Raw genomic sequence first — 5,840 nt, forward strand, 5'->3', positions numbered from 1 at the left:
AAGGCTGTGGGCCCTGACAATATTCCGGCAATAGGACTGAAAACTTGTGCTCCAGAACTTGCAACACCCCTAGCCAAGCTGTTCCAGTACAGCTACAACACTGGCATCTACCCAGCGATGTAGAAAATTGCACAGGTATGATCTGTACAGAAAAAGCAAGACAAACCCAACCTCGGTCAATTATCACCCCATTAATCAACTCTCGATCATCAGTAAAGTGATGTAAGGGGTCAACAACAGTGCTATCAAGTGGCACTTGCTTAGCGATAACCTGCTCACGATGCTCAGTTTGGATTCTGCCAGTGTCATCAGCTCCTGACCTCATTACAGCCTTGGTTCAAAATGGACAAAACTGCTGAACTCCAGGGGTGAGTTGAGAATGACTGCCCTTGACATTAAGGCTGCATTTGACTGAGTGTGGCATCAAGGAGCCCTAGTAAAACTGGAGTCAATGGGAATCAGGGGGGAAACTCTGCACTAGTTGGAGTCATACCTAGCACAAAGGAAGATGGTTGTGGTTGTTGGAGGTCAATCAGCTCAGTTCCAGGACATCACTGCAAGAGTCCCCCAGGGTAGTATCCTCAGCCCAACCATCTTCAGATGCTTCATCAGTGACCTTCCCTCCATTATAAGATCAGAAATGTAGATGTTCGCTGATGATTGCACAAAGTTCAGCACCATTTGCAGCTCCTCAGATACTGAAGCAGTCCATGTCCAAATGAAGCAAGCCCTGGACAACATCCAGGCTGCGGCTGACAAGTGGCAAGGAACATTCGTTCACACAAGTGCCAGGCAATGGCCATCTCCAACAAGAGAGAATCTAACTATTGCTCATTGACATTCATTGGCAAAACCATTGCTGAAGCCCCCACTATCAACTTCCTGGGGGTTACCATTGACCAGAAGCTGAACTGACTAGCTATATAAATACTGTGGCTACAAGAACAGGTCAGAGGCTAGGAATCCTGTGGCAAGTAACTCACCTCCTGACTCTCCAAAGCCTATCCACCATCTACAAGGCACAAGCCAGGAGTATGATGGAATGCTCTCCACTTGCCTGGTTGAGTGTAGCTCCAACTCAAGAAGTTTGACACCATCCAGGACAAAGCAGCCCACTTGATTGGCACCCCTTCCACAAACATTCACTCCCTCCACCACCGAGGCACAATGGCAGCAGTGTGTACCATCTTTTAATTAGTAACGAGTTTAAAAGTTAAGGGGAGAGGGCGGGAAATTGGAGTTGAGGCCGAAATGAGATCAGCCATGATCGTATTGATTGGCAGGACAGGCTCGAGGGGCTGAATTGCCTACTCCCGCTCCTAGTTTTTAAGTTCCTATGTTCTTAGCTACACAATGTATAGCAGTAGCTCATCAAGCCTCCTTAGGCAGCAGCTTCCAAACACACAACCACTACCATCTAAAAGGACAAGGGTAGCAGATACATGGGAACACCACCACTGGAAGTTCCCCTCCAAGCCACTTACCATCCCGACTTGGAAACATATCATTGTTCCTCCACTGTCGCTGGGTCAAAATCCTGGAACTTGCTCCCTAACAGTACTGTGTGTGTACCTACACCAGGGTCGGAATCTTCTGTTCGGCAAGATGGGGGCAGGGCCCGCTCGCCGATGCGTAAAATGATGTGGGGTCCTGTCGGGCGTGTGTCCCGATGTCACCCGCGTCATTTAGGTTTTCAGTTAGGCCTATTAGGCCATTAATCAAGTAATTAACATGATTAATGGACCCGCCCATTCAACCTTAAGGTTGTGCTCGCTGCGGCAGCACATATACTAAAATTGGAACGATACAGAGAAGATTAGCATGGCCCCTGCGCAAGGATGACACACAAATTCGTGAAGCGTTCCATATTTCAGACTTACAAAACATTTCAACCTTAAGGTTGGCAGGCAAGCCAGGAGCCCAGGCAGGCTTCTGAAAAAACATAAAACCTCATCCACCGGCGGGATGAGGTTTCATGAGGGTATTAAAATTTTTATAAAATGTTTAAATAAAAGAAATTGACATGTCCCAGCTCATGTGACAGTGGCACATGAGTGGACATGTCAGTAACTTTTTTCCCCTTCTTTATTGAAATTTTCAAACCAGAGTCGATCTCCCTGAAGCAGCACTTTGCCTCAGGGAGATCAGTGCACATTTTCGCGCGCATGCGCAATAGAGCACACTCCTGGCTCAGGAAATACCCCCCCCCACCGCCTGCACAGGTAGAACACAGTGCTTCCTGGCAGATGTCATTGCTAGTTGGGCCTTAATTGGCCCCACCCACGTAAAATGGCGGTGCATCCCCAACTGGGGATGCCGATCAGCAACACACCCGCTCGCGCCTGCTCCCAAACATCCCCCCCACCCCCCCCGACGGGAGGAAAATGTTGCCCCAGAAGTGGTGCAGTGGTTCAAGAAGGCAGCACATCACCACCTTCTCAAGGACAATTATGGATGGGCAATATATGCTGGCCTAGCCCACAATGCACACATCCTGTAAATGGAATTTTTTTTTAAAATGTCGGTCCAGGGAAATTTGGGGGGAGGTGGTAGCATAGTGGTAATATCAATGAACCAGTAATCCAGAGGCCCAGGCTAATTTTATGGTGTGGCATGGGTTCAAATCCCACCATGGCAGCTGGTGGAATTTAAATCCAGTTAATTAAAAAACAATCCAGAATATGTAATGGTGACCATGGAACTATCATAAAAACTCAGCAGGTCTGGCAGCATCGGCGGAGAAGAAAAGAGTTGACATTTCGAGTCCTCATGACCCTTCGACAGAACTTGAGTTCGAGTCCAGGAAAGAGCTGGAATATAAGCTGGTTTAAGGTGTGTGTGTGGGGGGCGGAGAGATAGAGAGACAGAGAGGTGGAGGGGGGTGGTGTGGTTGTAGGGACAAACAAGCAGTGATAGAAGCAGATCATCAAAAGATGTCAACGACAATAGTACAATAGAACACATAGGTGTTAAAGTTAAAGTTGGTGATATTATCTAAACGAATGTGCTAATTAAGAATGGATGGTAGGGCACTCAAGGTATAGCTCTAGTGGGGTTTTTTTTAATAATGGAAATAGATGGGAAAAGGAAAATCTTTATAATTTATTGGAAAAAAAAAGGAAGGGGGAAACAGAAAGGGGGTGGGGATGGGGGAGGGAGCTCACGACCTAAAGTTGTTGAATTCAATATTCAGTCCGGAAGGCTGTAAAGTCCCTAGTCGGAAGATGAGGTGTTGTTCCTCCAGTTTGCGTTGGGCTTCACTGCAACAATGCAGCAAGCCAAGGACAGACATGTGGGCAAGAGAGCAGGGTGGAGTGTTAAAATGGCAAGCGACAGGGAGGTTTGGGTCATTCTTGCGGACAGACCGCAGGTGTTCTGCAAAGCGGTCGCCCAGTTTACGTTTGGTCTCTCCAATGTAGAGGAGATCACGTTGGGAGCAGCGAATGCAGTAGACTAAGTTGGGGGAAATGCAAGTAAAATGCTGCTTCACTTGAAAGGAGTGTTTGGGTCCTTGGACGGTGAGGAGAGAGGAAGTGAAGGGGCAGGTGTTGCATCTTTTGCGTGGGCATGGTGTTGTGCCATAGGAGGGGGTTGAGGAGTAGGGGGTGATGGAGGAGTGGACCAGGGTGTCCCGGAGAGAGCTATCCCTACGGAATGCCGATAAGGGGGGGTGAAGGGAAGATGTGTTTGGTGGTGGCATCATGCTGGAGTTGGCGGAAATGGCGGAGGATGATCCTTTGAATGTGGAGGCTGGTGGGGTGATAAGTGAGGACAAGGGGGACCCTATCATGTTTCTGGGAGGGAGGAGAAGGCGTGAGGGCGGATGCGCGGGAGATGGGCCGGACACGGTTGAGGGCCCTGTCCCTGCCTCCGCATTCAAAGGATCATCCTCCGCCATTTCCGCCAACTCCAGCATGATGCCACCACCAAACACATTTTCCCTTCACCCCCCCTTATCGGCATTCCGTAGGGATCACTCCCTCCGGGACACCCTGGTCCACTCCTCCATCACCCCCTACTCCTCAACCCCCTCCTATGGCACCACCCCATGCCCACGCAAAAGATGCAATACCTGCCCCTTCACTTCCTCTCTCCTCACCGTCCAAGGACCCAAACACTCCTTTCAAGTGAAGCAGCATTTCACTTGCATTTCCCCCAACTTAGTCTACTGCATTCGTTGCTCCCAATGTGGTCTCCTCTACATTGGAGAGACCAAACCTAAACTGGGCGACCGCTTTGCAGAACACCTGCGGTCTGTCCGCAAGAATGACCCAAACCTCCCTGTCGCTTGCCATTTTAACACTCCACCCTGCTCTCTTGCCCACATGTCTGTCCTTGGCTTGCTGCATTGTTGCAGTGAAGCCCAACGCAAACTGGAGGAACAACACCTCATCTTCCGACTAGGGACTTTACAGCCTTCCGGACTGAATATTGAATTCAACAACTTTAGGTCGTGAGCTCCCTCCCCCATCCCCACCCCCTTTCTGTTTCCCCCTTCCTTTTTTTTTTCCAATAAATTATAAAGATTTTCCTTTTCCCACCTATTTCCATTATTAAAAAAAACCCCACTAGAGCTATACCTTGAGTGCCCTACCATCCATTCTTAATTAGCACATTCGTTTAGATAATATCACCAACTTTAACTTTAACACCTATGTGTTCTATTGTACTATTGTCGTTGACATCTTTTGATGATCTGCTTCTATCACTGCTTGTTTGTCCCTACAACCACACCACCCCCCTCCACCTCTCTGTCTCTCTATCTCTCCGCCCCCCACACACACACCTTAAACCAGCTTATATTTCAGCTCTTTCCTGGACTCGAACTCAAGTTCTGTCGAAGGGTCATGAGGACTCGAAACGTCAACTCTTTTCTTCTCCGCCGATGCTGCCAGACCTGCTGAGTTTTTCCAGGTAATTCTGTTTTTGTTTTGGATTTCCAGCATCCGCAGTTTTTTTGTTTTTATCATAAAAACTCAACTGGTTCACTACTGTCCTTGAAGGACGGAAATCTGCCAACCTTACCTGGTCTACATGCTACTTTGGTCGCACAGGAATGCAGTTGACTCTTAACTGCTCTCAAGGACAATAAGGGATGGATAACAAATGCTGGCCTTTTCAGCGACGCTCACGGCCTTCAAGTGAATTTTAAAATGCCATTTGACACCCATACCCTCTGAAAGAATAAAAAAAGGATGTTTATACTGCAATAGAGACCTGGGTTGCATGGGAGTGAATTGTGCCACGCTACAATCATGGAAATGAAGTAGGTAAACAAATTTTTGTGTCTTACCTGGCTTGTTTCCAATGGGCGTGGACGCACACACAGCCCCTGCACCTAAATATTGGCTGCGCCCAAATATTGGAGTGAATGAATTTTGCATCAGTAGTTTCCCACTTCCTGTCTGTAAACCAGGCTTGGTGCCAAAGAGTTTCTAGACCAATGCCTTGAATATGTAATTTTGGTGACTCCCCATTAGAAGTAAAGTGCTTAAGTTTATAAAATCTTCCTTTGTATTCATTCCTGTCAGGCAATTGTCAACTCCTGTTTTATCTCCCCATTAAGGCATTTCCAGCAGTCAAGAGATTAGTCCCAAGGTCCCTGGGCCACATATTGCAGAGAGATTTCATGCCTCTTAATTAGTGCAGCCAACAATGTGCCAATACACATTATGATAGCACTGTGATTTCAGACTAGATGCAAGGATCACAAGTTTTCCAGATTATAATGCTAAGAGTACACCTGCTCCCAACTTGAGGGCCAATATGAAAACAGTAATTATTATCTCGAGAGTGGGTGATATGGTGTCAAAGAAAACGATTCACACAGAAAACTGCAC

The 5,840-nt window shown here is 47.6% G+C and overlaps 1 non-coding gene across 1 annotated transcript; it reads left to right on the top strand.

The window, feature by feature from the left end:
• Window positions 1-1,766: 1,766 nt before the first annotated feature.
• LOC121286554 lies at window positions 1,767-1,873 on the top strand. The gene has a single exon (XR_005944980.1). It is a non-coding gene; the product is annotated as a U6 spliceosomal RNA (small nuclear RNA).
• Window positions 1,874-5,840: the final 3,967 nt, after the last annotated feature.

This window comes from Carcharodon carcharias, chromosome 13 (genome assembly GCF_017639515.1).
Source record: "Carcharodon carcharias isolate sCarCar2 chromosome 13, sCarCar2.pri, whole genome shotgun sequence".
Taxonomy (NCBI): domain Eukaryota; kingdom Metazoa; phylum Chordata; class Chondrichthyes; order Lamniformes; family Lamnidae; genus Carcharodon; species Carcharodon carcharias.